Raw genomic sequence first — 17,566 nt, 5'->3', positions numbered from 1 at the left:
GATACACGGATGTACAGTAGGGGACTGGGTTGTAGCGTCATTAGCACAAAGTCACAGATGCAACTGCAGCAAAAGATGCAAGAATGGCCACAACTGCGTCCGACTCATAATAAGACCATATGAGGATGAATCCCACCCTAATAGACCCCGCCCCCATTAAGGCTGTTTTCATAAATTTCCCGGACTGGTTTTCCATCCCAATCCGCCCCTGGGGATGGCCATGTGCAGCTAAACTGATGAGAACATCCTTGCCATGAATGAGTATAATGCCACTAACAATATGATATCCCTGCTATGAATTACCATGATGCGGCTAATGTGAAGGTTTCCTGTTTTTTGATGCATTAAATAATGCTGTTTTGCACTTTATAAGGTGGTGTGTTGGCTTGCCTTATTATGCCCTTTATTGGACATTTTTTGGTTCTTTTTGTATGTATATACAGTATATACATACACATATATATATATTCACTTTTTCCACATTTTGTTATGTTGCAGCCTTATTCCACAGTGGAATAAATTAATTTTTCCCTCAAAATTCTACACACAATACCCCAAAATGACAACGTGAAAAAAGATTTTTGCAAATTTATTAAAAATAAAAAACTAGGGGGGTAATTCCAAGTTGATCGCAGCAGGATTTTTGATAGCAATTGGGCAAAACCATGGCCCTCATTCCGAGTTGTTCGCTCGTTCTTTTTCATCGCATCGCAGTGAAAATCCGCTTAGTACGCATGCGCAAAGTTCGCACTGCGACTGCGCCAAGTAACTTTACTATGAAGAAAGTATTTTTACTCACGGCGTTTTCTTCGCTCCGGCGATCGTAATGTGATTGACAGGAAATGGGTGTTACTGGGCGGAAACACGGCGTTTCAGGGGCGTGTGGCTGAAAACGCTACCGTTTCCGGAAAAAACGCAGGAGTGGCCGGAGAAACGGTGGGAGTGCCTGGGCGAACGCTGGGTGTGTTTGTGACGTCAACCAGGAACGACAAGCACTGAAATGATCGCACAGGCAGAGTAAGTCTGGAGCTACTCTGAAACTGCTAAGTAGTTAGTAATCGCAATATTGCGAATACATCGGTCGCAATTTTAAGAAGCTAAGATTCACTCCCAGTAGGCGGCGGCTTAGCGTGTGTAACTCTGCTAAATTCGCCTTGCGACCGATCAACTCGGAATGAGGGCCCATGTGCACTGCAGGGGGGGCAGATATAACATGTGCAGAAAGAGTTAGATTTGGGTGGGTTATATTGTTTCTGTGCAGGGTAAATACTGGCTGCTTTATTTTTACACTGCAAATTAGATTGCAGATTGAACACACCCCACCCAAATCTAACTGTCTCTGCACATGTTATATCTGCCTCCCCTGCACTGCACATGGTTTTGCCCAGTTGCTATCAAAAATCCTGCTGCGATCAACTTGGAATTACCCCCTATATATATATATTGCTTTAGTTGCGTGCATGCAGTTGCAAATATGTGTGCCCTATATAAATAACTGTCAATAGAGAAATAATAATAGTGCATAATGATACCTTCAAAGTACAGTGCTGCACTATGGGGGTGATTCCGGGTTCTTCGCTCGCTAGCTGCTTTTAGCAGCATTGCACACGCTAAGCCGCCGCCCTCTGGGAGTGTATCTTAGCTTAGCAGAATTGCGAACGAAAGATTAGCCAAATTGCGAATATAAATTTCTTAGCAGTTTCTGAGTAGCTCCAGACCTACTCACAAATAGCGATGAGTTCAGTCAGTTTCGTTCCTGGTTTGACGTCACACACACGCCCAGCATTCGCCCAGCAACTCCCCCGTTTCTTCAGACACTCCCGCGTTTTTCCCTGAAACGCCTGCGTTTTTCCGCACACTCCCAGAAAACGGCCAGTTGCCGCCCAGAAACACCCACTTCCTGTCAATCACACTACGATCACTTCAACGATGAAAAATCTTCGTTCGGACGTGAGTAAATCTACTAAGTTTTGTGCAAAAATACTAACCGCATGCGCACTGCGAACCATGCGCATTTTTGCCTTAATCGCTCCGTTGCGAAAATCGGCAATGAGCGAACAACTCGGAATGACCCCCTATATTTCTGCACATTATTGTTATTATTATTATTATTATTATTAGGATTAATAATAATAATAATAATAATAATAATAACAACAACATAGTATAAGCAGTACATCAGTTTGTGCTTAAAGACTGATAACTAATTTATCATGGTAGAGTGGTAGGTTTGTAAACAACCCCTTTCAAAAGCTCCCCACAGGGTTACTGCATGCATAATTAAAAGGAAAGTTGTTATGTCATTTACAAGTATTAATCTATGTCTTCTAGTCTAACAAGTCTTTTCATTCCTTGGAGTATACTAGCCATGCTTTGTCTGCTATCGGTGTGCAAATAAGCATTGCGTTTCAAATAAAGCCTGTATTAGCTACAGATAGGAGATCAATATTGCAAGATATTCTGGAATTTTTCCCATTAACATTATTTGCACACACCACTTCACTTCGAAGAATGTCTGCTTGTGGCCCTGTATGTAAGGCAAAATAGTGCAGCACAGTCATGTCTTCTGCAGCTTAATGGTATTTGTGACAAGGCTGTTTTTACATATTTGAGGGCACTGAGCAAAAATGACATTAGAGTCTCCTTTAGAGAGGTGTCTTGCAATAGTAATCTTGAAATGAAACTTACTTGTCACTACATAACAGATGCAAAATAACACAAAACAAAATATATTATATTTTCTACAAATCTTGCCATCTCAGGTATTTCTTGTATATTTAGGGATTAACTAACAGAATCCGAACTCATTTAGGGATAAGGTTGGGTTTAAATACAGCAATAGTGTCTGTGAATATCATGTATTAGTACTTTCACAATGTCATTAACATTCAAACAAGAACTATTACATCAGGTAATCCAGGTGAATACTGCCTTATTTTGGCCGACGTCGGCATTCCGAGCGGTGTCGGGATTCCGGCATTGCCATTCCAACTGCCGGGATGCTGGACGCCAGTATCCTGAACAGACTCCGCAGAAATCAAGGATCAGTAAGAACGTCACCTTTCCCCATACCTTGCTTATAAAGTATGATGTGTTGTATTTAATACTGAATTGCCTAAAATAAGAGCCCCACTATTGTCTTTTATTCAACCAATACTCTGTCTACATAATCTTCCACTAATACCTGTAGGCAATTTATTAGAACATGGGTATCCAAGCACATACTGATGCTAAGGTATAGCCCATAGCTCTCCATATAAGAATTTCTTTAAGGACTGGACGATCTGACATCTTTTAACAAAAACCTTAGCAAGTATTATAAATTTAAAAAAAAAGAATACTACTAACATCATGAAATACTCCCACAGCACTGCCTTAGAACCTAATAGAGATGTACTCTAACAGCACATGTAGACAAATCCAATGGATGACAGTACGCCATGTACATAGAATGTGTCCTCTTATTACATAGCACCATACACAAGGTTATAAAGCTAGTTAAATGACTTTAATATACTGGGTTACAACGATCACGGCTTAGTTCTGAGATATACATAGTTTATGCTTGCTACTGCTGGCCAGATAGCTACTTCATGCTGCAGTATCCAATATTACGTGATGTTGAATACAGCAGGCCAAGGTTCAAGTCTTTATCCCAGGTGGGGACCTTACATTACTGACTGAGTACTTACAAAAGGAGACGATAAGCATTTAGGACTGGAAATAATTTGGTGTTATTTTGATCTCCTGGCAAAGCTACGTACAGTATTAGTATTACATACAGTAGTGGTTCTTAACCTCAACCCTGAAGATTTCCTAACAGGTTTTATTTTGATGTTTTCTGTCTGTGGAAGCAGAAGAGATAATTACTGATCCAGCAATATAGATTAGCTCATCCATGCATGATTAAAGAAATTCACAAAACATGACCTGTTGATGGTACTTGAGGACCGAAACCCTGCACTAATAGTGGACAATTACGCCATATGCATTACTAAGCAGTAGAGGTCCCACATTGATGAAAGAATAACTGTATCAATATTTTTCAGAGGATACATAAATAAATGAATATGGGCAAAAAAAGAAAATATCCGTCTACAGTGCATCGGGAAAGTATTCACAGCACTACGCTTTTTCCACATTTTGTTATGTTACAGCCTTATTCCAAAATGGAATACATTTTTCCTCCTCAAAATGCTACACACAATACCCCATAATGACTACGTGAAAAAAGTTTTTTTTAGATGTTTGCAAATTTATTAAAAATAAAAAACTAAGAAATCACATGTACATAAGTATTCACAGCCTTTGCCATGAAGCTCAAAATTGAGCTCAGGTACATCCTGTTTCCACTGATCATCCTTGAGATGTTCCTACAGCTTAATTGGAGTCCATCCGTGGTAAATTCAGTTGATCGGACATGATTTGGAAAGGCACACACCTGTCTATCTAAGGTTCCACACTTGACAGTGCATGTCTGAGCACAAACCAAGCATGAAGTCAAAGGAATTGTCTGTAGACCTCCGAGACAGGAATGTCTCGAGGCACAAATCTGGGGAAGGGTACAGAAAAATATCAGGTGCTTTGAAGGTCCAAATGAGCACAGTGGCCTCCATCATTCCTGGCCAGTCGTCTAAACTGAGCGATCGGGGGAGAAGGGTCCTAGTCAGGGAGGTGACCAAGAACCCGATGGTCACTCTGTCAGCTACAGCATTCCTCTATGGAGAGAGGAGAACCTTCCAAAAGGACTACCATCTCTGCAGCAATCCACCAATCAGGCCTGTATGGTAGAGTGGCCAGACAGAAGACACTCCTTAGTAAAAAACACATGGCAGCCCAACTGGAGTTTGCCAAAACGCACCTGAAGGACTCTCAGACCATGAGAAACAAAATTCTCTGGTCTGATGAGACAAAGATTGAACTCTTTGGCCTGAATGCCAGGCATCATGTTTGGAGGAAACCAGGAACAGCTCATCACCAGGCCAGTACCATCCCTACAGTGAAGCATGGTGGTGGCAGCATCATGCTGTGGGGATGTTTTTCAGCGGCAGGCACTGCAAGACTAGTCAGGATAGAGGGAAAGATGAATGCAGCAATGTACAGAGACTTCCTGGATGAAAACCTGCTCCAGAGAGCTCTTGACCTCAGACTGGGGCGACGGTTCATCTTTCAGCAGGACAACGACCCTAAGCACACAGCCAAGATATCAAAGGAGTGGCTTCAGGACAAATCTGTGAATATCCTTTAGTGGCCCAGCCAGAGCCCAGACTTGAATCCAATTGAACATCTCTGGAGAGATCTGAAAATGTCTGCTCACCAATGCTTTCCATCACACCTGATGGAGCTTGAGTGGTGCTGCAAAGAGGAATGGGCGAAACTGCCCAATGATAGGTGTGCCAAGCTTGTGGCATCAAATTCAAAAAGACTTGAGTTTGTAATTGCTGCCAAAGGTGCATCAGAATTTTGAGGGACAAAAACACCTTCATAATGTGTCATATATGTTAACCTTCAGTTGTACAGTGCATCCGGAAAGTATTCGCAGCGCTTCACTTTTTCCACATTTTGTTATGTTACAGACTTATTCCAAAATGGAATAAATTAATTTTTCCCCTCAAAATTCTACACACAATACCCCATAATGACATGAAAAAAGTGTTTTTGAGATTTTTGATAATTTATTAAAACAAAAAACTAAGAAATCACATGTACATAAGTATTCACAGCCTTTACTCAACACCTTTATAATGTGTCATATATGATAACCTTCAGTTGTACAGTTGTTCACTTTTTCCACATTTTGTTATGCTACAGCCTTATTCCAAAATAAAATAAATTCATTTTATTTACTGCTTTGTCAATGACTAATCAGCTATTACTAGTACTGAAAGAAATAAAATTATTCACATGTTCGGCACTGAGGTCAGTTCTTTAAACAGGTCAGCATACTGGTACAGATGTAGTGTCTGCTGAAACCTGGCATACTGCAAAAACCCAGTGAGTGGAGCACTGGCTCACAGAGCTTCCAGGTAAAGAGGTTCCCCCGAAGTCGCATCTCCTTGTATGGAGCAATAATTTAATATTTTTCTAGGGAAATTACTACTTTTTTGTTGGTGGCACTGGTGGACTGGAGTTTAGAACCAATGACATACAGTATTAGTAGAATTATGATCATTATCAGGTAAGACAAATAAATTCATCAATTTGGGTGGGATTCTATGTTGGTCTTACAGAAATGACCCAGGTAGTCAGCAGCCCCTAAGTCCCATTCTGGAGTGCCAGTGGAGGCATCTCAGATGTTCAACATGACTGTCCAAAGGTAGAATTGTACGGTGATCACTGGCAAAAAGAGCCAGGTAAATGCACCACCACATAAAAGATACCAGTGACTCTACCTTTATTCTGCAGTTTCCACATTGATCATCTGACTGGGAAAAAAAACCAAGATACTTTAGAGTTATAGTCATGGACATAGATGACAATCATACCCATAAAAGATACAGTAGCGTTTATATCTATAGTTTTTCTGATACTGTGACATAATGCATACTGAGCATCTGTCCTTACTACTATGCCTTCACATAAAAATCACATCTCCTTAGCTTGCTCACTGTATGTGTTGGAAAGAATACAAAACATTACACCAATGTCTGCTAACGTCTAGCAACCAGGCACACAACGGTTAGAGATTACATTGATCGAATCCATATAATTTAATGTAACTACTGAATGAGAACATAAAACCAGTGAAGTGGCATGCCATCACTATGAGAAAATCACAAACATTTGTCTCTGAAATCGGGAAACCATAATTCAGACCATTTATTTCCCTCACGCAAAGTCCAGTGAATTCCCTGTGGCATAGCAGTCTTGTGCTGGAACACAAAGACAGATGATAAATAGTGCAGAGGTTAGCATTGCTTCAGGCACAAAGCAAACACAGATTTATACAATCAGGATAACACATCTTAATGTATACCCATCTCCTACACACATCAGAGGCAGCCATTTTGTGGTCTGAATCAATATTCATGATGTGTTCCTCAGTAGGTCATACATTAGACGATTAAAGCAAACTACAATATTCAATTTCATTTTTGTAAGTATACATTTATTTACATGTACAACTTTATGTAATTAACAGGAGTAACATATAAAGAATTGATCACAGTACAAGGAATAAATTCAAGTGACTAAGGGGCCTATTCATCATCACTAATAGCATTCCCGGCAGAGCGGGGGCAGGGCACTTATGTGCGGCCAGGGCTACCCTGCATGGCCGGCCAGGGAGGGGGGGGGGGGTGCCCTCGTAATACATTGCCAATTCATCTCTCTTGTTGGCGTGCCCAGCACTTACGGAGGTGTTGGGCTTCCCCTTCATTGTGATAGATGGCATGTGCATGCGCACAGCATCTGTTCAAGCGGCAGCAATCAGAAGCAGCAACTTTTCCCACCCTTGGGACACCAGGGCCGACAGGTATGGCACCGGGCAGGCTGTTTTAGCAGGGCACCACAATTAGGGCAGGGTGCACTCTGCAACTTTAAAATTGGGCAGGGTGCTGCGCCGGTGCCGAGCCTTGTTAAAACAGCCTAGCGTAAACACTAAGTAATGGGACCATTAAACGTGGAAATGCTAGTTTCCGCATGTTTTGTGTAACATGCTCATTCATTACTAGGGCCCTGAAAGCCCCGCCTAGTATTATGCAAACTGTATTCAACAAACTGATTTGCCCCCGGTTATGAGTAGTCCCCTGAAGGAGAAAGCAATAAAAATCAGCAAGATGATGGGAACGGATTGAACAGGAGCTTATCATCTTGTAACTTTTTTTAATGAATATTCTATGGTTGCACTAATTAAATAGTTATAGACAATGATTGTTGATTATATTTACAGGTGTAAATTGTCGAATTTAAAAATTATAGGGTTAGGGTAAGGTGTACCTATTAGAGAGGGCAAATGGAGAAGTTGCTCAAAGCAACCAATCAGATTTTAGCTATCATTTGTGAAGCACAGTCTATAAAATAATAGGTAGAATCCCTTTGGTTGCTATGGGCAGCATCTACACATGTCCTCTGCAGAAGGTTTGATGCATCTCCCCTACTGGCTGCAGTCTGGTTAGTCAATATGATCCTGTACTGAACTGGGGGATGTTGCAATATGTGCATGTTGCATCAAATGATCTCGTACAGCTGCTCTGGCTGATCAAAGTCTGGTTGGAGTATAAGCAACCTGACAAGTATGATGTCTTGAAAAATGTATATGGCCCTCTACTGTCTGAATGTTCAGCAATCTGCAAATTTGCTTATCCTATGTGGCTAAATTGCCGACAGATCTAGTTGGCTGACAATCAGGTTAGATGATGTCATCATCTGTAAGCAGTCTATGAGTTTATTGGTGTTTATGTCCAACCCAACTGATAATTTGTTCCAAGGCCCTTATAGGACAAGATGTACAAATAAAGACACCAAACTTTTAATTATTATAATAGACATGGAGCTTGATATTAGCACTAATGTTCAAAATATTTGATTTAAATTTCCAAATTTCATGCCTTTAGCCCATGTTTATAACATGTCATTACTTCTGTGTTCTACGTTAAGTGTCGATATGTGCTTGTATTACTTCAGTGCTTCAAGATTGTAAAACAGCCATATCCACTGATATATATCTGTTTTATCCTGAATTTTCACTTGCTTTTTTTTACAGTGAATAACAATTTGGGATTGCTTTTGGTTATTATCACTGCCTTGGCAAGAGGCGCCAATAATCTGAATGCACCACGGATATTGAACATGAAATATAGTAAATGTTCAGCTGTTACCACTTGGTTTAGCGTTTACAGTGAACTATCTGCCTCATGTGAGTTATCTGTTCAGGTAAAACAATACAGACTTCCAGCTTTGGGGGTCATTCCGAGTTGATCGCTAGCTGCCGTTGTTCGCAGCGCAGCAATCAGGCTAAAAATCTGCATTTTTGCGCATGCGTATGGGCCGCAGTGCGCACGCGCGACGTACTTTCACAAAAAACTATGCAGTTTCACACAAGGCCGAGCGACTCTTTTCAGTCGCTCTGCTGATCGGTGAGTGATTGACATGAATGGGGCGTTTCTGGGAGGTAACTGACCATTTTCCGGGAGTGTGCTAAATAACGCAGGCGTGTCGGATAAAAACGCAGGCGTGCCTGGGGAAACGGGGGAGTGGCTGGCCGAAAGCAGGGCGTGTTTGAGACGTCAAAGCAGGAACTAAACAGACTGACGTGATCGCAAGGTAGGAGTAGGTCTGCAGCTACTCTGAAACTGCTTGAAAAAAATTCAGCACTGTTCTGCTATCTTTTCGTTCGCACTTCTGCTAAGCTAAGATACACTCCCAGAGGGTGGCGGCTTAGCGTTTGCACTGCTGCTAAAAGCAGCTACCTAGCGATCAACTGGGAATGAGGGCCTTTGTTTCTATGACCCTAGTAGGATTATCGGCAGATGTAAATTCAGATGCTATATGATATAAATATGCCTTACTTGTGATTAGTAAAGACAAGTGAAGATGCTGAGTAAAGCATTTCTTGATGTGTATGTGTCACTTCCGTCTCATTGTCATGTTTGATTACTCTGATCTGACACATTAAGCAACAATACTATACCTGCCAAATTTCCCAATTTAGGTGCGACTGTCCCAAACTGAGAGGAAGGGACTGCCCCACAGAAGAGCACATTACACAGAAGATTTAAGTAATACAGCAACAGATAAGCCACACAGACATAAAAAGAAAACCTTTAGCACACAGTAAGCATAGTGCAAGATTGGTGAAGACATTTTGTGTAATAACTTCCAAGGCTTGTGTAGTCCACCCTCACAAGGAACCCAGGTGAGGCAGCTATCTTGGGCGCACTGCATAAGATTACCCAGGGTGGAATAGTCCACCCCTAGAAGAGATGACACAAAATGGGGTGTTTGTAGCATCCTAGTGCTCAGATTAGGGTCCCAACAAAATCACCAGGTCCATGTATTTTTCATCTCATCCACAAGCATACCAGATGAGGCGGCAATGTTGGGTGCACTACGAAGGTTACGCTATGGAAGGTGAGCCAAACAAGGGCTCAGTGCAGTGTTTCCCAACCGCGGTCCTCAAGGCACACTAACAGTCCTGGTTTTAGTGATATCCAGGCTTGAACACAGGTGACTTAATTAGTACCTCAGTTATTTTGATTTAACCATCTGTGCTGAAGCCTGGATATCACTAAAACCTGCACTGTTGGTGTGCCTTGAGAACCGCGGTTGGGAATGCCTGGCCCAGTGCATATATGGGAAAAGCTGACACTTGTGTAGTAGAACCAGCAGTAGTAGTAGTATGATATACCCTGTATGGAAAGATCCGCATAAAGAACATCCTGCCCGCAGAGGAACCATGCAAGTCCACCATCTGGGGTGCACTACGAAGGTCACATTAGCAGGGTGTGCAATCAGTGGAGGTACACATTACAGGAATAGCACACAAAGGGGTGGAAGAGAGGTGAAAAAAAACACATGGTAAGAAAACATTTGCAGGTAACCAATGGAAGGGAAAAACATTTTGGATAACATTATTTTGATCACATTATAAATGTCCTGGTCTCATGGGAGCAGTACAGACACAGTTGGACTGGGGCTTGAAGGGCCCACCGGGGAAATGTAGCAGTAGGTGCCCAAATTTAGCGGTGTAGCCAGTCTCCAGAGTAAGTGTGGCCAGCAGCCACATTAGTTGTCCTAACCATTAAAGAGGGCATGGTCTGGGCCCTTTGATAAATATACATATAGTAAATGATGCTAGTGCTTGCATGGTAATGAACCAGATAAATTAAAGCAATGCACTGTAGAAAATTCACCATATTCCTGTTCAGTGTAAGTTAACATATTTATAATGTATAATTAGTGCACAGTCTGGAACCTGATCCCTAGAAAAGGAGGAGTGTCCCCCAGACAGTGGGGCCTACCGGGGGGTTGCCCCTGTAACCCTGTGGGCCAGTCCAACCCTGAGTACAGGTGGATAGGATAATGTAGAGAAGCACACTTAACTCAACTCTCATATGTGCACTATAGATTGTCCCAACATAACAGTGTAAATAAAGCTGTTCGGAAGTTCTCCAATTCTTCAATTGATATCGTCCAATGTGGTACATAAGTAAAACAGGTAAAGCATGCGCACAATCATCCAATGATGTGGTACATAAGTAAAACAGGTAAAGCATGCGCATAATCATCCAATGATGTGGTACATAAGTAAAACAGGTAAAGTATGCGCACAATTATCCGCTGATGTACATAAGTAAATAAACATAAAGAATGTGCACAATCATCTGACATACATATGTAAAAAGGGGAAAGAACACACACAATAGTGTACCTTGTATACATATGTACTGTACATCATCCAATAAAGTCAATTGAAGAATTTGGGAACTTCAACCAAACAGCTAGATCAGTAGTTTTGTGTATAAATGTATAAAAGAAATCTGTATCTCTCAGATAGGTATTATCATGATGTCAAACTTATTTATTATGAATGAGTTATCACATATGATAAATGCTGGAATGCAAGTCACAAACCAGTCATTTAATGTGATCACTTTTTAGGAAATTTTGAGAGAATCAATGTGCGTGGCTGAAACATAAAGGTAGCCATATTGATAAATAAAGCATTCCATTCGCTGGAATGGATAAGATTAAAAATGGTATGCCTAATGTTCTTCCTTATCTAATGATCCTATGTCTGCCATACATTGTGCATACGCAGACATGTGTCTTTAATCCGGTCATTTTTAAAGGTGTTATGGGGCAATAACAAATAAATGCTACAAGCAAAATTATACTGATAGATTTAGTAAAAGCCTGCAACTAAATATTATTTGAAATTAATTTCTGACATTTCTTTTATACATATACAAAGAGAATTATGCTTTTATTTTCGACACTATTTTTATTGTCATTCAGGAATGGATCTATTTAAACACAAACATGATTTCTGCATTTCTGGAAAGTCATAATGTTCCATTATTGAAGCCATATTTACAATCCATTGCGTCAAGGCATAATAATCAATACAACCTGACATTGTAACTCAAACCATAATCTAAACACCCCTCAGGTGCTGTAATAAAAATTGTCAAAGACATTCTTTTAATCATATAATTAAATTCACCATGGGTGTCAGGTTACACTCACTGTACCAGAAATGAGTTCTTCCCGAAGACACTTATTTGAGTTCTATCCTGCAAGGATGCTAAAACCACAAACTTTAATCCCTTTCATTCTGTATTGTGTTTCCGCTCGGCCTTGGATGGAGTTCTCTGCTTGGCTACGTTATTCGGCCGGGCAGCTACACTACAATTGAATTTCAGCATTCAGAAAACATTTTATACTTTTTGGCTGTGAAAAGGTTAGAGGCTGGTTCCAGGTTATAAACTGCCACTAGATTCCAAAAATAGCTTGCTCTGAAAATAATGAGTTTTCCAATAAAGAAATATATCTTGGGGTTCATAATGCAGAAATTAATAACCAAGTATTGGGTTTCTTGCCCTGGTTTCCTGTTTCTTTTCTCTAACAATAAACTAGGTTAGCATTTGCGCTATAAACTGAGCAGACTCAGAAACAAGTATGTGGATGATATGATATAAAGTGCTTTTTGGAGGGGCATTCAGCATAAGTAATGATTTTTAATTCTTATAAGTGCTGTAGTTCCAGAAACAGGTAGACAACTGTAAAATGATTTCAGAAATAAATATGACGATAAGCGACTGAACACTCAGGATGTTGAAATTACTGTAACCAGGGCCAGATTACAGAAATGGGCCCCACAGATTAGCGGCCCCCACATACTAAAGTCCCCCGAATTAGCCACCGGTACTGCTAATAAAGTCGTAGCACAGCATTTAGCGGTGTCTCCGTTCTACTCCCCTCTTTGGGTAGAACAGAGCTCCTCCCACTACAGAGGTCAATCTCACGGGAAGTCAAAGCAGCCAAGACACTGTCCCAGAGACACCCGTGTCCACTGTGTTGATGGTTGTGTCTATGTTACCTTCGTGATCAGGACCTGGAAGTGACATAACGAGAGGGTAGGAGAGAACTTCCGCCATTACAGCACCTAAATGTTTTCTCCATTCTCCCTTCGTGTGAGGGTTTGTTTGTTTTCCTATGCACCATTAGACCCTGGCGGGCTCGCTTCTCTTGCCACGCTTCGGGCTTGGGGTCTCGCTCCGCTGGCCATAGGTTACTATTCCAAATAGTTTGTGACATGGACCCTGGTGGTTATGGGAAAGGTCCCCTCCATGAAGGGAAACTAGACGCTACCCTGTGTCGATGAAGCATGAAGGGGATTCAGTGAACTCTCCCAGTGGCTCGCTGCTCCGTCTCTGGCTGAAGGTGCGCGGTGTGCTGACTGTGGTGTGTGGGGTGTGTTGCACGGCGGGGGGTATGGAAGGATGTGGTTTCACATCAATGTTATTACTGGGGGCCCTCACGACTTGGTTGCCCTGGGCCCCCACAAGCCTTAATCCAGCCCTGAATGTTGCATAAATATTGTGCTAAAGGTTTGACGAGACAGATACTGGTGCTGAAGTAGGTTTTACCCCTCCAAAAAAGTACATCTTCCCACTTACTCATTATACTTTTATTAATTTATTATTAATACTATCCATATATTTTATGTATTCATTACTGTATTGGTATTTATAGTGTCAAATATTTTTAGTTTCCAACGCCTTTATTATCTACAGTATATTTCATTTATCATATCAATGTAAATATAAGTAATATAAATATTGTATCAACTAGTAACTTTATATGATCACCGCCACTTTTTTTCTGAGTAAAGTGCCTTTGTTTCATAGATAAAAAAATTAATACATTATTTGTGAAAACTGTATTTTATGTACAGTATATTAAAAGGAATATCTATCTATCTATCTATCTATCTATCTATCTATCTATCTATCTAGTGGACATTTCCTGTTTAACATATAAAGTATCATTAATTATATAGTTAAGGCAATGCCGCCTATTGGCTAAGATGCTATGAAAAAAATATACATATAAAAAATACATTTATTATAAAGTGCAACTCAGACTAGAGGTAGGGAAATAGTAATGCAGGATACAATTTTTGTTTTGTTTTTCAGTATAACTTATTCTACACGCCGGTCAGTGCTATCAAATCTTAGAATTGTACACTCTGCCAGAGAGCAACCACAGCTGGATAACCACTGGTTGACTGATCATATCTGAGGAGCTACCGCCGATGCTATTTGGCATCTTATATTTGCATCATATTACTACTGTCTTCTCAATTCTGACTTCCATAACGTCCCCAACTGCTGCTACCCATAATGGGGAAGAATATACATGTGTTACCAGTTACTCTAACACTCTGTGTAACGCTGGACTAGGTTTCAAAATGCAGGACCACATAGGATTTTTATAAAAATCAGACTTTTGTGGTTACAAAGGTTCTATGAAAAAATGTAACTTGCTTCCAATAAAAGGTATCACAGGCTATAAATAATTCCGTTTTTCACTAAGACAATTAAAGCTAACAGGCAGAGTTAGACAGAAGCAAATGTGAAAGAAAAATATGAAAATGGGCCAAATAATAAAATAACATTTTATTGTACATTATACGCCTCTTGCGCCTTGGTAACCATCTTACATATCTCTAATACGCAACAAATTTATCGTATAAACATATGTTACTGTACTACATATTTTAGTACATAGAATTTATTTTAAAGACATTTGGGGACATTTATGAAAACTGGTATATAGATTACTGCATACTGTATAAATGTGTGCAACTCTAGCAAGCAATCAGACTAGTGTACTTCATTAAAACGAAGCAAAGGTCTCATTGGTTGCTAAGGGAACACCTCCTCGTCTGCAAAGCATAGGTGTTTCTATAATGGGTGCAGTGGGTGCACACACACGGGCCCATGGGTCCAGGGTGCCATAACGCACACCTTGCACCCATGTATTATACATACCCCTCCGGAGATCTACAGCGGGCGTCTCCGAGTCATTTGCGCGTGCGCACTTGAGATGTCCTTGGGAACAAGGCGCAGACGCACATTCCCGGAGACTTGCGTATGCGCAGCAGACTGGCATTATGTCTACTTGCTGACGGAGAATAGGGGCCCTCCTCTCTTAAAACGCCCCTGCTGCAAAGTTATAGATTGTAATCTTATGAGCAGGGCCATCTTACCTCTCCTCTCTGTCTGTTATTACCTTGTTTTATGACTGTTCTATCGCTGCTCTGTTCCCAATTAAGCGCAACGGAATATACTGGTGCTATGTAAGTACCGTAACTGTTAATAAATAAGGTTACCTGTACAAAAGATTTTATAAATGTCCTCCATTGTGGTACTGCTCGATATACAGTATATTAACATAATTCACTATGACAGGATATAATAGCTTGGTGATTACTATTTTGTCCTTGATTTTGTTCCTTCAGATTACTATTAATATACCATTTTATATAATAAGTTTAAATATTTAAATTATCAGCTTGCTTATGATTACATATATAGAGGTTTTGGATCCAGTTGAAGTGCAGCTCCCATGTGCTCTCCCTACTATTAATGATTGATATTTGTGCAGATTTAGTGACTGTCACATGTGACGTATTTCCCTGTGACATCTTCCCCTCTGCCTTGACATAACACAGTCATGTGTAGCAGATTGATTATGTAAGTGTTTGTCAGCCAATGTGATCAGTGTGTACACTCTATGCACTGTGACATCCTCCCTCTCCTTATCCCCCATCACATGGTATCTTGAGAATTGTGTCCCTATGGCAGCAATACTTGTTTATCCTTCAGAGAGGTACCGAAAAGGAGATTATAATTTACATCCTTAAAATGTACTTACAGGTACCTTATTATTTAAACAAAAAAGACTAAAGCTTTCTTTGTGGAATTGCTGCTTTAATACAGACAGTAACATAGAACGTCCATTATTCATTCAAGGTCATTACTTCAAGGAATGCTAGTTTTAAAAATCAGTACAAATGACCAATTCTTGAAAGTTAATACATGGCAACGAATCATGTATTGCCGGGTGTAACCCTACAAAGCATGTACAGTACCATGGACCACTGAAATAAGTAAAACATAAGCTTTCGACACAAAGATATACTGGTAATAATATCTAGTATAAATGAAGCTTTTTATTTCAGTTTTAAAGACATTAATATTTTATAAACTGTAGGCTGTGTCCTATTGAGGCATTCTCTTCTTTAGTAAGACATGGGGTGTATTTACTAAGCCTTGGCTGGAGATAAAGTCAACGGAGATAAAGTACCAGCCAATCAGCTCCTAACTGCCATGTTAGAGGCTGTGTTTGAAAAATTACAGTTATGAGCCGATTGGCTGGTACTTTATCTGCGTCGACTTTATCTCCATTCAAGGCTTAGTACATAGACCCCATAGTGGTTTATTTAACTGCAATGCAGTACTGTTATCCATAGCCGCCTGTCAATCAGATTCTATTATTTTTCTGATTCTGTGCATAAAATGAAAGCTACAATTTAAGTGATGGGGCACTGGATACACTTCGGGGGGCAGGGGGCTCTAGTCTTCGAAAAGGCCACACATTGCCCTTAATTACTCTTTGTTACAAGTTATAATAAACAAATCTGACAAAGAAGCGGGAAGCAGCTGGGGCTGCAAGTGAAAGCTCGGAGGGCCAACTGTCTCCCACCATTGACTGTATTGGTTGCTGTGGGTTTCAGCACAGATGTGAACATAAATACACTATGTACTGTAATTAAATAAGCCAATATGTACAGTATAAAGCTACTGAATGAAAATGCAATTTGAGCTACACATAAAGTATTATACAAAATTATTTCCTGTAATCAGCTACTATTAACAACTGCAAAAGTCTTCATTTCCACCAGTTATGGGAACACTGCATGTAAACTATCTGATGAGTTTGTCTCAAGTTGTATTATACCCCTTTTCCACCAGCTAAATTTACCCGTGTTTTTGCACGGGGGCGCGCATCAACACAGATTTTTAGTAAGTGGAAACGGCTCAACACGGGTTGAGTGACCCTGGAATCCTACCCAGGTAGCTACTGTACCTGGGTTGAACACGGTAACACGGTAATGACCCGGGTAATTGTGCAGTGGAAACGGTCATTACCCGTGTTTTCAGATCCAATCAATAGCTTTTACAGAGCTTACCCGGGTTAAGTGGAAACAGATCCGACCCGGAAATAACCCGTGTCGAAGTGCAGTGGAAACGGCGGGGCTGACATGGGTTGTGACTGGGTTAAACATCCTGGATCGGACCCGGTACTCAGGTGGAAAAGGGGTATTACTAGCAAGTATCATTTTAGTTTTCTGCATTGTAAGTTACTGCTCAGTACTAAAGTCCTAAATGTAGGGAACTGTCCTGCTGTCCCCAACTTTCTGGACTGTCCCCCACTCACTGCCACGGCACCTGCCATGTGTACCAGCCTGTGATGCGCCCAGCAATATTGCTAGGGTAACAGAGTTATCTGGCACTTGTAGCAGACCTAAGCACTAAGTCCACCATGAGGATGT

The 17,566-nt window shown here is 40.7% G+C and overlaps 1 protein-coding gene across 3 annotated transcripts in view; it reads right to left on the bottom strand.

The window, feature by feature from the left end:
* Nucleotides 1-17,566, bottom strand: part of SNCAIP (synuclein alpha interacting protein) — a 449,424-nt gene that overhangs the window by 295,376 nt on the left and 136,482 nt on the right. The gene's annotated exons all lie outside the window — the stretch shown is intronic.

Source organism: Pseudophryne corroboree, chromosome 1 (assembly GCF_028390025.1).
Source record: "Pseudophryne corroboree isolate aPseCor3 chromosome 1, aPseCor3.hap2, whole genome shotgun sequence".
Classification (NCBI taxonomy): Eukaryota; Metazoa; Chordata; class Amphibia; order Anura; family Myobatrachidae; genus Pseudophryne; species Pseudophryne corroboree.
The sequence above is the reverse complement of the archived record's forward strand: the minus strand, read 5'-3'. Positions and strand labels throughout refer to the sequence as shown.